The sequence below is a fragment of the Plutella xylostella genome, chromosome 29 (assembly GCF_932276165.1).
Source record: "Plutella xylostella chromosome 29, ilPluXylo3.1, whole genome shotgun sequence".
NCBI lineage: Eukaryota > Metazoa > Arthropoda > Insecta > Lepidoptera > Plutellidae > Plutella > Plutella xylostella.
In genome coordinates this window covers 6233976-6256320 of record NC_064009.1, presented here as the reverse complement: position 1 = coordinate 6256320, position 22345 = coordinate 6233976, and the positions used below count along the sequence as shown (strand labels likewise).

Below are 22345 nucleotides of genomic sequence, written 5' to 3'. Positions count from 1 at the left end.
AGCCACGTTTAAATAAAATTTAGGGTGAATGAGTAAGTGCGGCGGAGTCCTGCCGGAAGTTACGATTTCCCGTTGCCATGGCAACAGGCAACGCCAACAAAGGGTTCTTTACACAGAGACAGATTCTGCTTTCATTTGTTAATAGATTGTTAAATTCAACTTTCTATTAAGTATTTCTTATAGAGGTCTAATGTATGGTGCATCTGTCGTATCCCCACGATGACAAACGCTACTCCAGAGCCGCAAGACTACAACATTTTATAAATAACAATAGCATGGCAGTTGGATTTAGGGTGGCTTGCAGAACAAAGATAATCAAAATTAAATCTATGAACTCTTGCTGTGACAATCTGACATTATACTTTAATTTACAAACAATTTAATTTTGATTAACTTTGCTGTACAAGCCACCTTTAGGTGGAATTTTACAAAACGCTAAACGTATTTAGTAGCCTGTCAAACGTCTGTCAGTTAGTACAAAATGTATTTAAAATTTGATTTAAATACAATTTTAAATACGTTTAGCGTTTGGTAAAAGTGACCCTTAAACACGAAGAAATGACATATTTGCTAATTATTCGTAGCATATTTGCCTACTAAACAACTGTCAAATATAAATTTTTCTGGTGTTCACATCCATTTGACATCTGTGTTAAAATCTGACTTTTAGTAGAATCAGCCCACAACTTTAAGGAATCTATAGAGGGACCTACTACCCCATGTACTTAGAGCTCTATTACCGTTTTATTGCATGTACTAGTCCGTGCTAGTTACAGCGTAAAAACTAAATAAACGTTAAACACTTGCTAAAATTAGACTTTGTTGTTTTTACTGAAACATACTTAGATATTTTTTTTAATTGTTAGTTATTATATTACGGCGGGTTTACTTTAATTGTTAGGTTTTTGAGCACCTAAAGTTAGATTTAGGTAAGTACTAAGCGAGATTTACCTCCGAATCCATTAAGTTTTTGTCACTTTAAAAAAGATTTACAAATGACTTTATAAGACTTATACGAACTCCGACTTTTGGACTGACACAAACAGTTACAACCCAGATATGTAGTTTACTTGTCTAAGGTTGCAACTGTTGTGTTGAAATTTTGTAAAACCTCCTCTAAACTTCAAATACGGTATGTACTTATATGAATTAGCGGGTTAGATTTTAGTCAATGTGCACAATATTCATGAAAAATTAGTCTGTACATTATGTTTGTTGTACTGAATACTAATCTCTCCCACTCACCGCAATCACATCCCATACGAATGAGAATAGGTCCAATATAGCATCCTAGCTGGAGCTGATTTCGATGAATAGAGCTGATTGTACAATCAGTCTTGCATTCACCGGGTTAATTCTGTTTCCTAGTTAACAGTATTAGCATTAGCCGTATACAAGATGCACTTCTGGGAAAGAAAGGGGGAAAAGTACGTAATATTTTCCACAAATACATACATACAATACACCTACTTGCATGATAAGAAAGAAGGACTTTTTTCCTCTCCAGGGCTTTTGTCCATTATCATCATCATCGTCATCATCATTAGCCAATAATTATCCACTGCTCGACATAGATGCCTCTCCCCAGAATACGACTTTTGTACGTTTTGACTTTAATTTAAAGTGCCTTTGAGCTACGCTGATTTAATTTACTGAAAGCATTATGTATGTAAGTATATACCTATGTATCACGTTTACTTCAAAGCGGTACAGTTTGTCACATTAACTGCGGCGCATTACGACCTACTAACATTTACATTTGGCTCAAGTTTGGCTCACTGAAGTGAAACTTCATTCAGGGTAATGAAGTGAATATGCATGAGTACCTTCGTTCATTATTTTATATAGATACCTACTCTTACTGAATATTTCCTCTAGATAGTCTAGATAGAGGTGACGAGATATTTCACAGAATACAACCTAGCAGAATAATCTTAATTTTGTTAAAATTTTACAGGTTGTAATGAAATTGATTCTTACGGTCTTTAAAGTATTCCCGTAACCGTATCGTTTGTATACAGGCTGTTGAAAAACTGGTATAGTAAGCTAAAAAGATGGCACTGAGCTGGTCATACCAAACTACATTTGTTTAAGGATGTTTAAAAATCGTGAAAAAAATAAAATAACTCCCCATATTAAGCAATTTATTTCGCGAATTCCCAAAAGTCGTTGAAACAATATTGTTTAGAATCTAGACCCACCCCCTTTCCTCTTACGTTACCTTTTTGTAACATCCTGTATACTTACCAATACCACATTTTCCATAATGTTGCCCTGAACCAAATTAGGGTCTTGCTGGCTGTCGGAAGAATTTGTGACTCCTAATCACGGAATGCCGAGACCACCCAGGTTGCCTCCCCCGCCTCGGTCATTAGGACACAACTAATGTCCAATTATACAAAATTATAACGAGCATACTAAATTGTTTGGGAGACACATTGACGTTTATAGGTATGTTAGGGACAGGGACAGGAGATCATTATTGTATTTGTATAGTGAAATTAGATAATGTGGGTTAAAAGATTTAAATGCAGTCTCAAAATGGCGAAAAGGCTGGGGGTTTTATTTCGTATTTAAACAAATTGGTACTAAAAATTAAAATTATTTAATTTTGACAATAATGCGGTTTCGGTTTATTTACTTATCTCCTTATGATTATAATAAATATTTAGGTACTTACCTTATCCTTTCTTCCTTCCTTATAAATTCAGATACATCAGCATCTTATACTTACTTATTTTTATTGCTTGAACAAATTGCTTATTTATAATATTTTCTTATAACTTTTACACGTTGGCTGGCACACTTGTAGGTGCTTTTTGACGATTCGATACGGGAATCCCTATAAGAGCCTTCTAACAAATGCCTGCTTCATCAGTCGACGTCGAGTCCTCTATTGAACGTAATAACTCGATCTCCATACAAACTTACACTCGTATAACTATTGTTGATACTAATAACGCGTGTAAAGGTACCCATTGACATTTTGGTACAAAGATTTTTCGTAGTGCGAATTTTGCGACACGAGTCTTAAGTCGTGCTTCATATAATTTTCCCAATTTTTTCGCATCGATGTCTCATTTCTGGTACAAAACTATTCAGTGTAGCGATCGCAATTCAGTAGCTTGGGGACATCATGCATGACATATTCCAACATACCGACAGTCATTTAACACATTTATATACTTACCTACTATTGTAGATAGATAGATAGAATATTCTTTACTGTTACACACACATAAAATAAACTTACACAACTTAAATACTAAAACATATAATATGTACAAAAATGGCGGCCTCATCGCTTAAAGCGATTTTTTCAAGACAACCTTATTGTATTATTCTATTTTGTAAGTACTCCTGGCTCTCTCGAATGGAACCTTTGTGCATATCCCCTTGGTCTAAACTGCCTTCCTAAGCTTGGCCCATTTTCCAGCACGCTGGTCCAATGCGGGTTGCTTCTAAATCTAGATTTACGCAGGTTTTCTCACGATGTTTTCCTTCACCGTAAGAGCGATGGTATACATTTTACATAAATTCAAAGAACTTATTGGTACATGTCAGCGCCGGCATGCGAACCCACATGTAGTCTAGTAATTTTGAACAGCAAAGACTGTATAACTATTTTGTAACCCTCAAATTCGACGATTCATCAATGTCACAGGCTCACGGGCCTGCGACATGCGTCTCCGTAACCTTCCCATAGATAAGCTGAGGCGTCGCATGCCTTCCCCAAATTACCAGCTCTATTATTAGTGTGTGTTAGTTATATAATGATACTAGCTGTTCCCGCGCGCTTCGCTTCGCAACAAAAAGTTTTCCCGTGGGAATTCCGGGATAAAAAGTAGCCTATGTTTTTTCCCAGGGTCTAGACCGTATGTATACCAAATTTCATTCAAATCCGTTCAGTAGTTTTGGCGTAAAAGAGTAACAGACAGAATTTAATATATTGAACACCTGTAAAAATTACTTATGAATGCAATAAAAGATTGAGTATTGAGTATTGAGACAGACAGACAGACAGACAGACACAGTTACTTTCGCATTTATAATATTAGTTAGGATTTATATTTTTTCACGATTTAAATTGTGCTATACTTACTCTAAAAAGTGTAAAAAGACTCTTTACATTGTTTCATACTTTTCGGTGGATTTTTGCTGTAGTAGTAATAGATGTCGAAGTCGGATTTTAGTTTTAAGACTAGGTACATAGGTAAAAATGCCTATTTTGTTAAATATCTGTTTTCACTGCTATCATGTGCGATAGACACATTCTCAGAAAGAAACCCTGTCACTTGGCGTCATGTCTCGAGCGTATAGCGGAGGTACAGCCGTTTAACAACGTATTATTTCTGCTATTATTCTTCAGATGATATAATACGTTTTTACCAACGTATTAATGTAATTCCTATCCTAAAAATGTCTCTGTCGATATTATAATGTGAGCTGGAAATGTACTACTCCTAAAAATTTACGATATAAAATATAGCTGTTCCCGCGCGCTTCGCTTCGCCTTATAAAGTTTTCCCGTGGGAATTCCGGGATAAAAAGTAGCCTATATTCTTTCCCAGGGTCTAGACCGTATGTATACCAAATTTCATTCAAATCCGTTCTGTAGTTTTGGCATGAAAGAGTAACAGACAGACAGACAGACCGACAGACAGACAGACAGACAGACAAACAGACAGACACAGTTAATTTCGCATTTATAATATTAGTTAGGATAGGATTAGGATTACCTTTGCTTAGATTTAAGTTTCATGTATTTGGTACAAATGTAGGTACCCGAGCAGACATTTTAAATACATAAATTATAAAGCAAAGGTATTTTAAAAGCAAAAAATGAACATGTTGCTAACAAATTATCTTATTTTCTTTTTTATTATCTTATTTATATTTTAAAATGATCTTTCCCTTCTTAAAACGGGCGCGGGCGACGGACGAGCTAATTGCAGCGTCGCCGGCTGACGTCCCGTCCTCGCACGCAGACACGAGATAACGACCACTTACACTTCAGATAACGCGCTGCTACCGATACCAGAATTGGACTTCCTTGCGCTTTAATTGTCTTGAACTCTAACAAAGAAAAGATTAAGGTGAATCCATAGCACATGATAGTACATAGGTACATACAAAACATACGTGTACGATGTATGCACATCCTGCTTATATACATATTTATATTTATAAACAAGTTTGTTTGGATATTTGAGCCAATAACTACATAACGGATATTGATAATTTGGTAAACAGGAGGCTGAAAGCCTGTTAGTGCGTGTACCCTGAATCTGAAAACCTGCTGTAAACCTGAAACCTGAATTTCCTCTAGAAAACTTCAGAAGCTCTTGAGCAATACCTAGCAATTTATATTATTTTAATAGACTTTTCTATTCATTGATCACAATATTCACAATTGATAGATTTTGCTACAATATCAACCTACGTTGCGATTGCGAATACCCAGATCCAACATTTAGAATTTTCAGTAAGTACTCTACAATCAGGACGATGCGGACGTAACAGTGTCACGGTATAGAGATACGTACTGGTTCCTGGTTCCTGAAAAGCGGTAAACGTACTTCTTTTGTTTTTATACGTGCACCAGCACAACTAGCAAAATCTAGTGCTGAATCCGAAGGTAGAGCCGTAGACGTTCAAAATTTGCCTTCTGTAACCGAGAATAGGTGGCCGGTTCGTTAGCGCAAAACGAGAGAGTAGCAACACAGTGCGAATGGGCGCGAAGTTAGCCGAGCGCCTCCGCCTCCTCAGTCCGGTGGAGACCGCGGGCGGGGCGGCACGTGCGGCGCGCTCGTTGCGCCTCGCGACTGTCATTGTTATTGCAATGTGCACCATTGTTCGAATCCATCCCAGCTCAATCAATACCATATTTTAGTGAAACCACTAGGCCTATTACAAGCGTTTGCCTACAGTATTTATTGTGCTAAATTAACGTTAGTGTTTTATACAATACATAGGTACACAAAGTACCGGTGACTTATTGACAAGTGAAACTCTAATCGTTTTATTCATCCGTTGGTGGATCGTGTTTATAGCTACTGATGTTTATATACTAAGTGAATGTGATTTTTTTATACGTGGGCATGCAAATCAATAATTGAGGATACCCTGGAGCAAGTCGGCAACATCTCTTGTGTGGGTTATACCACACTCTGCTGCATATTGATCAGGACCTCTCCGTTGGGACATCACAGAATTGGCATTATTGCTTGGTAAGCTACTCTATATACCATCTACTTCTAATTTCAACAGCATGGCATTTGCTTTTTACATGGGCTTTAAACAAAACAGCTTCTTAACTTACAAAAACTAAACCTACTAACAAAATTTGTATTGGTTAGTTAACAATTCATTTTCAGTTGCTTAATACTTAATTCTGCTTTGCTTTACAAATGTTTCTAAAGAGCACCTACTAGGTATGTTACTGATTACGGTCGTTATCTATGGATTCAGCACGACCTCCATTTACAATTCCCACCTAACGTGATCCTTCAACACATGGTGAATAAAAAACTACCCAATATCAGACTTGCGCCATCGCTTGCATCTTTTAAAACTTTGCTGAACAAGCACTATCTCAATAAATTATCCTTACCAGCGTAATATATTTATATATATAATAGTATGTATTTATTTAAGTATATAAGTATGATGTATGTAGTTTATTTATATTACCTATTACTAGGTATAGATTAGGTATATACATTTGTAATTTTCTCCTTGTTATATGTTCTGTTTGTAATTTTTTGCACTTTCCCCTTTTCTTGTATAGTTTCTCTCCTCCGAGGTAGTCTGGAAGAAATTACTCTTAGTAATAAGGCCGCCATTTGTACCGTCTATATTGTACATTTCCTTGTGTAATTTATGTTTGTGTGTGCAATAAAGAATTATCTATCTATCTACCCTTATTCTTCTTTAAACAGACGACAGCTACTGGTAAGTCTCACAAATGAGCTCAGTTTTGTTTATTTGTTATTGGGATTTAGGTATGTACCTGTCCACTTATTATATTACTTTATAATGTTGCAGCAGATTTGGTAAAATTATTGTGTTTAATACTATTATTAAAGTAAGTAAACAACAGAATAATAAACGGTCATCCATGCCTATGGCGACAAAATTCTGTGGAAGCCATTACTGCTAGTTTATGTTGCATGCTGTCATCATTTGTTGACAAAACACAAGTCATTTTGTTTAGTTATAAGAACCTTCCTCCAATTCCAAGTGTTTTAAATTTTGAGAAATCTCCAAACAAGATTTATTAGAGACAAGTGTAAACTACAGACAGCTACTTAATCCACTTTGATTTATTTCCTACTTCAGTGTCAAACTAAGGGTATTTATTACAAATTGCTTTATAATCCAAGGACTAAGGATTGAATTTTATTAGTGGTTAGTGGTCATGGTCATGGATTTTGAAAATGTTTTTACAATTCGGTACCTATGACTATCTATGTATCTTCCGCAACTGTACCTATTGCTGGTTATTTCTCATCCTGCTCCACAAGTTCCTTTATCCGAGCATTTATCTTAATCCTCGCTACCTGCTTGGCCTCGCCATTCGAGCTTCAGTTTCGAATGTAACAATAGGATTGGATTTGAGAATAGAGCAGGTAGCGCAATATTGTTCTGACCCAAACAAAAACGAACTAAAAACCGATATCACAATAATATTGAAACCAAAATTAATGTGATTAACTGATAATGAATACGATTAAAAGAATCATAAACGTCAATATGATGATAAAAAAGAAATTTTGCTTTTACATTTTGGCATTTTGTATTTAATAACATGCTTGTGAATTACCAGTAATTGAACTGGCATCTGCTGTATCCTAAAATAAGTTGAATGCCTTGCAAGAGGAGAAATCTGGTTGCGCAGTTGCGGAGCACACGCGAACAAAACAAAAAGGGCGAACAACCCGTTCCGCCACCTGGCAGCAACCGCACGCACTCTCGCCGTCTCCACCCCGGGCAGATTTGCGGAAATGTTCCTTTATTGCTGTTATATAAAAATACTTAGGTATACCAACCTATTAATGTTAAAAAAAAATCTTTTCTCTTTTTATACTGAAAAAAATATCAGTGCATGTGCATACTCTGTATAAAATTTATATTATCTCACATTTTAAAGGTGTGAATCATCCCATTTGTATGCTGTGATGGCAGTGGAGGGTGCCATAGGGGTCAAAAATTCCAGAGTTGTGAGTGTGAGTGAGAATGATTCAGAGAACATTTTTTTAAAGATCCCTTTTTTACTAGTATAGGTATGAAACAATCATAAAGTGAATTGGGTCATCAATATTTTTCGTTAACGAGACCAATCTAGATTTGTTAATAGAATTTAGTTCTCTCCTTCTAGCATACAGTAATAAAATAGCACGAACTATCACTTTCCCCACAGACCTCAAAGTTAAGTGATAGAGACTTTAGAGACTTATTAAGTTCGTTCGATCATAGGCACATCATTATGAAAGTACATAGCCACGGGCAAGGTATAGGATGTTGAGACATGGCTTCTAACGAGATATCTGCATTCTCTCAACTGGCCTCACCAGGCATACTACAATTAGGTTCTTTTCCCACAGCAACATGTTTGTAACTAACACTTTACATTACTACATCGAACTGACACACATTCAGAAAAGTTGGTAACTCAGAGACAATGATTAGCTTACAAATATGTTTGCTGGGAAAAACAAATTTAATATAATTATGTTAGCATTACAGAACGTTCATTGATAACTGCTAATTGATTATGTATTATTGGGCAATACAATTTGTCGTACGGAATGGAATAATGCAATAGAAGAAAATTGGTGTTAGTTCAATTGGTCTTGTAATACAATAGTAAATTGGGTATTGTATAAGTGTGTAATTTGGGCGTGTGTTGTGTTCCCACAATAGCTTGTCTCATTTGTCGTACAGGCGGTGACCTTAGAAGGAGAAAAAAACGTTCGGAAACAATTGTAGTTGTCACTCTTGCTGTAATTCTTGGTAAAATATGTTGAACTTGGTTGAACCACAACTGCATTTTATATAACCCGAACATTGACTTTAAGATACATTACAATTACGGTTCTACCTTTTTTGGCATAAGATTTTTTTGCCTAATCTCGTATTGCATAGTAACGTTTGGTCAAAGTCTCGTTACGCCGAAAATCGTATGGCATAAATCTCGTTTAGCAAAAAGTTATTTCGCATAACATTGTTTAGCCTAATAATGGTATGGACAAATCTTGAATAGCCTAATAATGCTATGGCATAGGTTTGTACAAAGTAATAATATTCGTTTGGCTTTAACTTTGACGGAGCGTCTCCCTACATAGCGCAAACTGGTGCCTTGTATTGTTTCCGCTGTTTTGAAAACGCTCCGCTCCGCTTCGCTGCGCTCCGCTTTGGTTTTGATGAACATGTGCACCTAACACGCTCCTCCTCGCTTTGCTCGTCGTCGCACCTATTTTTAGGTTTCGATCTCATGGGGTTTGCAATCATTATATTGGTCGTTAACTTTCGATTTTTTGATCATACAATATGGTGATTTTCGGGATGTAGGAGAAAAATACCACAATTTTTACATTTACTACATACTTAATATATTATTTATTAAGATAACATTAGGAGAAACAAGATTATACATAGGTATAGACGAACATAAATTTGAGCAAACGAAACTTAGGTGTTTAAAGATTGTGCCTAAAGAGTTTTAGACGAAACGAGCCTTATGCCACATAAGTCTTGGCAAAGTGATGGTTCGGCCAAAAAAGTTTAGACCATAGGAGTTATGCGAAATGAGTTTTGGTCAATAAAGATTATGCCAGATGAGCGGAACCCTACAATTACACTAAGCGATAACAATTCCAGTAAGCGTCTGATACACAATTTAATTCAAATTTATAGCTTTAACAAATAATGGTTGAAAAGTAATCTTTTGAAACTTAAGCAGTGCAAACCAATAGAGCACGCAGTGAACTCGAAGCAAATTGCCACTCAAATGCAATGAGGTCAAACTTCTACGTAGAAAAAATATGAGTAGCTCAAGCGATAAACTGTAGGGTATTTGGCTAACAATTAGTTGGTGTGGAGGTGCGAACGAGGGCACGTTCCCACACGAGAGTGTTGTCCTACAAATATTTGACAGCTTCGACCCAAACAAGATTGGATACTATGTGAGTACCTAGTAGAATTTAGTATTTTTCCTTCGAACGTAGAGTCGTAACGGTAAAAGTTGTAGTTTCCATATTTTTTTCCGTACAATTTAATAATAGAAATTTGTATTATAAATATCTGCAATGTCGTTATGTATTTATTTATAGGTATACAGTAAGTACATCTTTGTTGTGAGAACACTGTTCCTCCTCTATACTTTCAAATTTTACTCAAAACCGTTTTATCTTAAAATATTATATTTTATAAGTATTTAATAATACAATAAAACTTCTTCATGATTTAATTAAGTACTATTTACGATAGAGGATTAAAAAATGAATAGAATAGAAAATATCGATCTTATCGCATCATCTAGGTACTGAATAGAATTATATTATTATAAGTATGTTATATTAAGTAATAAGAATCTTTTAAATAGTATAATTTATCTTGTTACATATTTGTTTTTGACGACCGAATGGCGTAGTGGTTAGTGACCCTGACTACTGAGCCTAAGGTCCTGGGTTCGATTCCCGGCTGGGGCAGATATTTGTTTAAACACAGATATTTGTTCTCGGGTCTTGGATGTACCCGTAATGGCAATAGGCCCGCCCCCTATTACATTGGGACTAACAGAACACTCTGGCGAAAAGTGGGTGCAGCAATGCACCTCTGCCTACCCCGCAAGGGAGTACATTAGTACAAGGCGTGAGTGTGTGTGTGTTGTTTTTTAACTATTACAAGCACCTAGGTGAGGCATTTTTCGAACTTGCTATCTACAATGTATCTATGAATATGTAAGGAAATCGATTAATGCTCAAATTTTGTTACATCATAAGAACTATCGATTTACCGTGTGTAGATCTACTTCAGCTCTCATGACTCATGACTGTGTCAGCAGAATCCACAACCGTTCTCCTATGGCAAATTCGTTATTGGACGGTTCGTAGACAGGACATTTCATTTCTTTCCGTTTCCCCAACAGAAATTTTCTCGGAACCTATTAATCTGTTTTATTTATTTTTTCAACTCCCACCAAAAAAAGGATTACATAGGGATGGATCTATTTTGTGAGGCGGCTTCGAGAGTGATCTCTGCAATTGTTTCTAAAATCAGTTCATAAAGTACCTGCGTACACATTTCTTAAAAGAGAGCCATGTAGCACAAGGCACTTGAATGTATTATAACTATCTAACTTACAAACTATCTAATTGCATAATCCATTGTTTCATATTCGTATTTTATAACGATCATAATCTGATCGCTTTCTCTTTTCTATAGATAATTGATTGCGTAGAGTATGGCATATTTATGTATCTACTGAAGCATTTTTAATGCAATTACATAAGCTACTTGTACCTATCTCTTTTCTACATACATATAAGTAAGTATACTTACTTTAGAAGAGGTTGGTATGTTTAATGGAACATAACTAATAATTTTATCATTACTGCTGATATATACGTGGGTGGTCTGAAAAGTTTCCGACCTAACATAGATACAAGATTTTTTTTCTTAAAATTTATTTTTATTCTTCTACATAGCCTATAAAACAGTAATTAGGCGGCGCCAAAACACGGATTTAGTGCGCCTAAACTGCGCCAACAGAGCATTGGAAATGTTCATTCGAACACGTCGTTGGTCTGACGTTAGCAAACGCGGCAGCCAACGCGCGGACAGCCTTCTCATGCCTAAATCTTGATTTAATATTTGATAAACACGTTTCATGGACATTTTCATTGCCTCTGCTATCTCTCTCACTTTAATTCGGCGGTCGTCTAACACCATTTGGAGAACTTTAGCGATGTTATCGCCAGTAGTTACAGTTTTTGGACGTCCCGAACGTTCATCATCTCCGAAGCTCTTACGGCCACGTTTAAATTCGGCTGCCCAAAATTTTACAGTGGTAAATGACGGTGAAGAGTCCCCGTACACAGAATCAAACTCATCTTTGATTTGCGTAGGGGTATTCCCTTTCAAAAACCAATATTTTTAGACAGCCCGATACTCGATTTTTTCAATTTTCACAGAAATGCTCACATCGACTCACTCAAACGACTGTAAAATAAAAACCACGCGTCAAAAATGGCTGAAACTTTGAAGTGTTGCTGTCAAAAGATGCACAGTTACATTCCCTGACTTTAATTGATGTGTGTTGCCATCTTCAAGTTGAGGTCGGAAACTTTTCAGACCACCTACGTATATTATTATATCGTTTGATATGTTTTAATGTTTTCTTTTTATTTAACAAACCGTAGGTATTTATGATATTGACCTCACCAATCAATATCCTTATTGAAGTAGTCGGATGTTATTTCCAGACTTTGATATTGACCGTCGCGCTACTCACATTGACCTTAAAAGGTTATTTATACGACTTTCAATCGATATTCACGGCAGATAGTCATTAATGTATAGAAAACTCAGTTTCAAACACATTTTGATACTAGTATGGTATTTGTGTAATAAGCAGAGGCATTTATTACGTACTCATCCTTAATAAATAACACATAAATGCTGACGAGTCACCTCTGACGTCCGAAGGGGTAGTAGAGTAGCCACCCGCTTTTCGCTGTATAGCTTCGCCGTTTTTGCATGAGGAAAATGCACTTAGGGCAAACATCTAGAACCTATAGATGCATAAATAATGACATTATACTATTTGGGATTCATTGTGATGACGGTCGGTGTTCCAATGTCAGTCTTTTGATTTAGATTTTGTGATTTGAAATAGCAATATTTGCATTATAATTCTCTGCATTATAATGCTCCCATCTGAGCATCCCATTGCACTTCTGAGCCATGTGTACAAGCTGTTTTCGAGAGTTATTACGAATCGTCTCGAGCAAAGACTCGACGACTTCCAGCCACCCGAACAAGCCGGGTTCCGAAAAGGCTATAGTACCATAGATCACATACACACGCTTCGGCAGGTTATACAGAAGACCGAGGAGTATAATCTACCTTTATGTCTAGCGTTTGTGGACTATGAGAAAGCCTTTGATTCTATTGAGCTCTGGGCGATGCTTCAATCCCTTCAGCGGTGCCATATAGACTATCGCTATATCGAGGTGTTGAGATGTATGTACAATGCTGCCACAATGTCAGTTCGATTACACGAACATAGCACAAAACCGATCCAGTTGCAAAGGGGCGTGAGACAGGGAGATGTTATTTCTCCGAAACTGTTCACCTGTGCACTGGAAGATGTTTTTAAGCTTGTAGAGTGGAAAAGACTGGGCATTAACGTCAATGGCGAATATATCTCTCATCTACGATTTGCTGATGACATAGTTATTATGGCGGAAACGCTGGAGGAGTTGGGCGAAATGCTCACAGACCTCAATGATGCCTCTAAACAAGTTGGGCTGAAAATGAACATGGACAAGACAAAGGTCATGTCGAACGAACATGTTTCATCATCGCCCGTAACTGTAGGAGGTGTCACCATCGAAGTTGTTGATCAGTATCCCTACCTAGGACAAGTGATCCGATTAGGAAAATCCAACTTCGATAAAGAGGTAGCTCGTAGAATCCAACTCGGATGGGCAGCGTTCGGGAAATTACGACACATCTTCACTGAAAACATACCTCAGTGTCTGAAAACAAAAGTTTTCAATCAGTGCGTGTTGCCAGTGATGACTTACGGAGCCGAGACGTGGTGCTTCACCAAAGGGCTTATCCACAAGCTCAGAGTTGCTCAGCGTGCTATGGAAAGGGCTATGTTAGGCGTGTCCCTGCGAGATAGGATTCGTAATGAAGAAATCCGCAGGAGAACTAAAGTTACCGACATAGCCAAAAGGATTAGCACGCTGAAGTGGCAATGGGCTGGCCACGTAGCCCGCAGAGCCGACGACCGCTGGAGTAGAAAGGTTCTGGAGTGGAGACCCCGTGTCGGCAAACGGCGTGTCGGTCGCCCCCCAACCCGTTGGTCTGATGATCTGCGGAAGGTAGCGGGAAGCCGCTGGATGCAGATGGCGGGTGACGTTTGGGGTGGCGATCGTTAGGAGAGGCCTATGTCCAACAGTGGACTACGGAAGGCTGAGAGAGAGAGAGAGAGAGAGCATTATAATTGAATGTGTCCAGTAAGGTTTCCATTAGCAAACGCAGTTCCGTTTCTTTTGCATCAGGCCATTAGACTGTCAGTCTCAGTCACGTGCTATACCATTAATGTAATTCCCTCAACCTGACCTCACCTTTAACTCTCAGTAATAAGGTCTTATTCGTCTCACTCGACCATTTTGTTCCATTTTGTTGGTTGTAATTATAAAAAGACAACTGCGTGGGACATAGGCCATTCACTTGCGTAGGAGCAGATTTGAATACTTAATGAAAAAGTATACTTCTCTAAACTCAAGAGTCAAGTCTCAAACACACAAACTAAAGTTAATAAACTTTCTTCTTTGATAGCTGTCATAAACATGCACCATTTGAATCCGATAATAACATCCTCTGTTATGCTCTTGATTTATTTTGGGTTTACGGCACATTTTGATGTGATGTTTAAATTAACACCTGTTAGTATAATCATATTAAATTGTGAAGTCGTTAACTTTTTCATGTCCATAAGTATATGGTAATTAATATGATTAAAGTAGGTAAGTTATCGCAAGCATTAACAGATTATGTTGCTTTTAATTCTCTCCCACCAAATTGGAGATTGACTTGGCTAGAACAAATAGTTAAATACTTATGCTGTTTTTTTAAACACATATTTTTTATGAAAATTAATTCGTCCGCAGGCGACGATGGTGGTAGGCCCACGCCTCCGGTAGTCACGTCGTGTGCGTGACCTGACTACGAGATCTGAGGACCGGCCATCATTGACCACACTCCTAACGTTTCTCATTCATGCGAGATATGACAAAATATTGTTTCGGAGATCTCTGGAAGCGACTGCTGTCCAAATTGATTCTTACGTTTTATCCATGGTTAAAAAGGAACTAATGTGTAATTTAGATAAATTATATTTTTAATTATTATGTAGAATGTAAATTCGAGGAGATATAATTTTGAAGTTATCTCGTACATATTCCGTATTTGATCCCAGCCTCCTCTCGGAACTTAACACGCAAAGCAGCTATTAACGCGACGAAACAATAAGGGAATGTAAATCTCCAAATTATCATCTCCTTAATTCAGAGAAGTCTTCAAGGACAACAGTCGGACTTAAGAATCGCCATTAGAAGAGCCAGACATGGGAAAACGACTTCTATCCTAAACAGTAAAGGATTTTTATTACATGGCTGGACAAAGAGATTAGCTCCTCTCATTTATTTCTGTACAGCTGAGACCGTTTTGGCTTGGTTCCTCTGATGTTTCAATATTTGTCATGACGTCCGTTTTTGGATATTTTTGCAGCAAGTTTTGAAACACAAGTCTTTGTCCTTCGTCCCGTCGTAAAGGCCACAGTGCTGGAACAGAGTAATTACTGGAACCATTAACATTCTTCAGATACTCACGTAACTTTCTAGAGTACGGTGTGGGCGGAATGACGCCAATGCTACGTAATTTTGAGTCGACAGTTTACTTTTGCTATTCAAGTTTTGGCACAAACTTGATTCGTCAAGATATCTGACGGTTTAGAACTTCACGCGGCATGCATGTGGTGTGGGTGCATGTAGAGATTTACTGCAGTATGCAGGAGCTTTGCTTTTACTCGTGTTTGTACATACGTGTGTACTGCACAAGACCGAGCAATATTGATTAATTACGAATCATGATAAGGCAAAATAACTCATTAAAATACCGAAATAAAACAGACTTCGGCTTTCCATAAGTATATTCAACATACACTTGCTCCAGTCCAGGCTCATGCAAGGTTATAAAATAAAAAACATAAAATTGACTTAACTTCTTTTTCTTTACAAAAATGTATTAATCCAAACCGTAAATGAAGGTCGTAGACGTTGATTGGCTTCAACTTAATTAATAACGGTACATGAGATTAGTACCGATTGGAGGTCAAGTAGTCAGATCCACTATTACGGTACAGCAACCCACATTTTAAACACAGTTTGAAATGAACACAAATACAATGTTGGAAACATGAAACCCAAACTGAAATCTGAACCACAATAATACGCGTACACATACATATAAATTTGTACTCGTAGTTACACAAATAGAAACACCTTCATCAACAATGTGTAACAAAAGCGCAATTTCCTTTGACATGTCATCAACCCACAACGAGGCATTTCCTGAACAAAGGGCTATTGATCTGAAAATGAGGAGGCTTTCTCCGGCCATTGTCTGCTGAGCAAGCGCGTGCTCAAGTACTGCAGTGGAGGTGGACCTGCCAACACGGCGAAACACATCATCTACATAATCTGCTTACCGAAGAGGTGCTACACTTACAATGTACCGCCACCGCGACTCAAATGTCGGTCAGAGTACAGTACTGTGTGTATATTTTTGTAGCAATAGGCATAGCTCTCATTGCACAATATTACGGCCACACATCTGTACGAGCCAGGAGTATTAGCTAATGGACGTACTGCGCGGCGCATGGTTCAAAATTCAATCACTTCTATTTTTGCCGGTGATTGATCCGCCGAACTCGAGTAGTGGAAAATGTAACGAACTGATACCATTCAGCTGCATCCAACAAATAGCGAATGCATGAGTTTCTGATTGATTGAAGTTTTTTACATAAAACTCTGATTTCAAACAGTGTTGAGTCGTGTCTACGTGTCTTTTAATATTCAATTCACGATAGAAATCAATGATGCACCACGACTTTTTATTCACATAAGCGCCAAATCACTGTTATTAACTAGCCACAATCCAGCTGCGCTTGGATGAACTTGATCTCTGATTATAGTTTAGGAAAGATCTTTTTCCTTGTAAATTAATTACCACTCTCGACACACGAAGGCCGGAACTAATGTGCACTTACGTCTGCATAGAAAATAGCTGAGTTGAATGACCGAAATACTTAGTACAAGTAAAACAAGCCACAAACGTAAATAGACCCTTCTCCCTTCTAAATAAATACTTCCTCTGGCATAATACGCCAACTTGCAGAGTGGTGTATATTTCCATTTCTTAAGCCGATTACATAAAGTATGCCGCCGGAACTGCTAACAAAATATGGTTAACCTTCACACCAAAATATTCCAAATAATATCTATATATTTTGGCATGTTTATAGGTGTATACTTATACATACTTGCTGCATTGCTGACTTAAAATAGAGAAGGGTGTCATATCACATTATTATCTGAAGCGAAGCAAACAGAATGGAAACGTATGATATTTGATAAGGTTGCGTTGAGAAGAAAAGTCAAGAAACAATATTATCACGAAAGATTCTCTGCTGTTTGCCCTGGATGAAATACGTCGGAAAAATTGCTGTCGTATCGAATTTAACAGAAAACCTAAAAGTAGATTTGTAGCTCTTAATATTAGTAGCCCGACACCGCGGTTAGGTATATTCTCTCACACCGGCTTGCCTTTATGACTTAGGACAACCAATATGTGGAAATTTTATATATAAATGTGAAACTCGTATTGCCAAGGGCATCGTTTCTTAGAATAGAAACCACTCACTGACGATTATACCTTCACAAATAGAATTTATATAGATGGAAGAACCATTACAAGTACCAAAGTGTAATTCCCGAAATTCCTACTGTTTATATAATGACATTGAAATAGTCTAAATTCAGCAGCAGCATGGACGTGGCAACTATTTATAATTTCACACCCACTGCAAGCCGCCATACTACCTACCTACGACTACATTCTGTGACAAATATATTCTCTGTTACCCGAATTCAATACAAAGCGTACTTATTTAGTTTTGAGAGCACCGGTTGTGGACCGATTTAATTAATATTATAAACAAAACGAGGCTTTACTCGGAATAATTAAGGTCTAATATTATTTCATGAAACTTCTGTAAATCAAAAGAAACTTTATATACTACTGTAAATGTAGCAAAATTACGTATTCATATTGATGGTGGCAATGTTGAATGTAGTTTATACGATATAGACGTACCGAATTGTATTAAAATATATGAGCAAACAACTTTGAGTTATATCTACTAATGTAGAGATAACTCAAATACTCTACATACTCTATAGTAATCTATACCGTACAAAAGAAGTATCGGATTCCTGTGAGACAAATTCCATGGCAAATTCTTTCTATACGGAAACCAATCGCTAAGTCACCGTCAAATGATGACGACATTGCACACATCACATCGAGGCAAGGCACGCGACTTATACCGCATTCCTCGATTATCCAGTAACGCCACTGTCATAGGAGGAATCAGTATGAATGTTGCAACTTATGACGTGGACTTCTGAAGTTCGCCGCATTTTTAATACTTCTAAGTAGCCTTCGCATTGCCATTTAAAATTACGCTGCCAGAATATTACCTACTTACTTACCTAATGAGGCGTTTGTTAAAAAAAAAAAAAAGTTCCTTTTTGGAGAAATAGATGGCGTTGTCTGGGGTTGTACCAACTTTCAAACCCTCAGAACACACTCAGATCACAATATGTTATTCTGTGAGGCTAACGAAATGTGAAAGTGACGTAGGTAGGTAGAATTGTAGTATTATTTTCTCTATGATGTCGATGTCACTGTTGCTTCAGCGTTCAGTGCGATTGTGCGTACAGCCGTTCTTTTCAAGTTTTCTCAGTTTCCTTGTGTTTCTCCTGTATTAATTGAGTTGTAGTTGAGCTATCTGCTCCTCCTCCCTTGATACTTAGCACTATCCCAAGCCACATGCAGTCTGAGCCTCGGAAGGATGGCTCGCGCTACCACCCGACATTTAATCACAACTAGTGAGTTCTTATTCTGAGTTTAGTACTCTTTGCTCTCTATGTAATTTTTGACAGTTGGTACACTGCGTTTTCACGCCATCTATCGGCTTACCCAAAAGCTCAACTGACAGCTGTCAAGGAAAACGGCTCATTATTAGAACACTAGAAAATCTAGACATATATAAAAAGCGTATACAAAGAGATAGCGGAAGGATGCCCATTCTCACAGTGACATTAATATTAGTACAGAGAAGTTGTCTCGTATCTGTCCGGTCCACAACTCGCCTATATCGCGATGGTCGCGTGCCAAAAACCGTTCCAGATTTATTGCTGGCACACAATTGTTTGTTGCTTTTACTAATAGAAAAGTGTGCTATTCTGCTGTTATTTGAAAGTAAATAAACGTTTACATAATGCGGGTGGCAAGGAAGTCATTTCAGAATATAGTACTTATGTGGAAGTTTTATCCATGAAAAAACATAGCATTGGCCTTATAAAATAAATAAAGACGTAAAAACAGACGCGCTCAGTGTATTATTGTTATCGGTAGCGAATAGAAATGAGTACCTAAATCAAATCGGAAATGTTTTTTTATCGTATTTACGTTTAAATGTTCAGTGTTATAGCTACATCTATTCGTTTCGGTTGTAGATCTAATCTCGGAGAACGTTTTATGGGGTGGAGTACAGTTAAAACAAAGCCACTGTAAATAAATCTATTTGTTTCCTTTCTCTTTCCAATGATCGTAAAAAAGTTATTTCCTGACACGATAAAAGGTGTATCGGAAAGCCTTGGTTCGGTTTATTTTTTCGTTCAGATAAATTATACAATAGGGATTTATAAATTAATAATTTAGCCATCAATAAATTATTCAGAGATCTGCACAGAAAATGAAACTGCTTCACAGAACTTTAGATTCGTTTTATATTTTAAATCAGATCAGAGAAATATAAGATAGTAAGTACTTATAATAATTTTATAACTATGATTTAAATGATTATTAATTTATATTTTTTTATTATGTTTCATAATGATTCAGAGCACTCTTCCTTATTTTATTATTAAAGAAAAAATACAAGTAAGTACATAAGGCTGCGTAGTTATACGGAAATACAAAAAATTACTGCAAAAAAATAGATTCAGCCGCAAAAACTTCCTCACAAAAACGCTAATTGCCGTGTTTTATTAAAACATTTCCTTTGTGAATTTGTTCTTGTGCCTCCGTCGGTACGGAACGAATTATTCCATATCAAACAAACCGTGATTTCTGTCTGGAGGTACTTACATAGGTACCTGGGAGGTTACTTTAGCTTAACGAATCCGAAAAACGAATTTTCATAGGGCTGTTGCGCTAACCACGACCGACCCCATCTGTATTTAACGAACTTATTGTGTTCTAGTTCGTTCGTTTTTTGTCAAACTGGAGTAACCCCCCTGCACCGGATTGACGCTCTGATTGTTGCGAACTAAGAGTTTATTGTGTTACTGAATGTTACTGGACTATGATGCAAATTATGATGCAGCGGTCAATTTCTTTTTAATGGTTCTTTTAGTCCCGTAATGTTTGTTTTGCTAATAGATTAAACTATTGCACTGTTTGTTTATGAAATGAGAACTTAGTTAAAGTAGAGGCCCTACATCGCATAGCAATGGCAACCATAATAGGATTCAGACAATATTTTTGCTAAACTTACTTCCAAAATATCTCATCGTTTTGAATTGTCGATATTCCTCAGAGCTTAAACAAAATAATATCCTACTGGGACTGGAGAATATAATCATAGCATATCTGCAGGAAGTTAGCTAGGTTACTTACGAATGTGATCAAATCCCTTATAGATTTTTCAGAAAAAGTAAAGATATAAAACTAATATTTTTAAAAATGATGAGCTTTAAATTTTTTATGGTATACTTATCTAGTTTTCTGCCAACTTAAGCTTTAGTAGTGCCTATAGTTCCGGTTTTGACCCACGCATCAATCAGTACAATGATCATGGGCGGAAGTGGGCGGCCCCCACTGCGCCTGCGCCATAGCGGCGGCGGCGGCGGCGGCGCGTGCGCAGGTATTAGGGGTACTTAGATGATTTACTACTTTTAATAGGCTGATGTTAAATACATGTTTCTTTTTTGTTAGGCTTTATGTGGAAGCCTAGCCCTAGCACCATCGGAGTAATCCATGCTGGCTCTATTTTGAATCCACTGTCGTGCGCGTTTGTGTTTGTAGTCTAGTAAGCACTGCATAAGTGAAGTGTTATGTTTTAAATCGTCGATGTTAAATTGTTTTAATGCTACACATTAAAATATCTCGTTGTAAAATATTCAAGCAACTCTTAACCTAAATCAGAGACAATCAGCTAAATTTAATGAATCACAACATTCGCAGTCCCAGGCCAGGTAAGCCATGTTGGAACAAGGGTCGCCAGGTCGCCACGCAACTCATTAGGGATTCATGAGCTAAATCCACAGAGCAAAAGTTTAAACAAAAAGTCCGTATTCCGAATATTATGCCGCAAGAGTGCTTTCCGCAGCAGAAAATTGTTTTCCCGAGTACGCGCCTCGGTCAGTGACCTAAAATGTTACCTGACACATTTTTTTAATACACAGGGTGAAAAGTTAATAAATCATCTTAATGCATTTTAAAACCAAGGATGACTTGGATTTATCGTATTATATCAACAATACTGTAGATTATCTTTACCTGTTGTAAAATTACTTCATTTTATAAAATCTACAAGCTCTTTCCTTAACGGCAAATGAGCTGAAGCAGGTGTATCTAATGGTAACTTAAATATTACGAAAAGACCCAGCTTATACACGACCCTAATAAAAATCTACCCCGAGGAATTTCATTTCGTTATTACTTACAATATTTTTAAATCTTTGGCTAGGTGTAAACGCCACAAAAACCTTGTCACAGTAACAAAAGGGCTTTTAGCGTAGCGTGCAGTATTTACAGCTATTTACAGCTACAATATTCAAATGGTCACACTATGTGACACACAAAAGTTCCAACCTTCATACCGTGAAGTATAACTTGTAGTCTGTGGTTACGCAATATTCAACGAGTCCTCATTCTGAGTTTCATTCCCTTTGTGTCCTCGTTCCCGGCTCGTCACAGAGCAATATATTATTATATTAAACCTCATTAGTGTGAGGGACGGGACCATAAACAATGATTACTGAGTGACGCTCGCGCCCGCATCAATTGAATTTTATACAGTCTTTTGTTATTTGTAGTTTGTAATCATTTTGTAATCCATTTTATCCATTATAAGTTTATTAACTTACACCATCAAAGTTATCACCAAATTTTCTTGTCTATTTGAAATATTATACTCATAATTTTTTGTTCGAGTTTCTAGTATACAGAAAATCCTTCACTGCTCACTTTTTCT

At 37.1% G+C, this 22345-nt stretch overlaps 1 protein-coding gene across 1 annotated transcript in view; it reads left to right on the top strand.

The window, feature by feature from the left end:
* The first annotated feature begins 5751 nt into the window (after nucleotides 1-5751).
* Nucleotides 5752-22345, top strand: part of LOC105394766 (ADP-ribosylation factor-like protein 4C) — a 47354-nt gene continuing 30760 nt past the window's right edge. The window contains exon 1 of the mRNA XM_011566678.3: nucleotides 5752-6230. The gene's annotated coding sequence lies outside the window, so the exon portion shown is untranslated. The remainder of the gene's footprint in view (nucleotides 6231-22345) is intronic.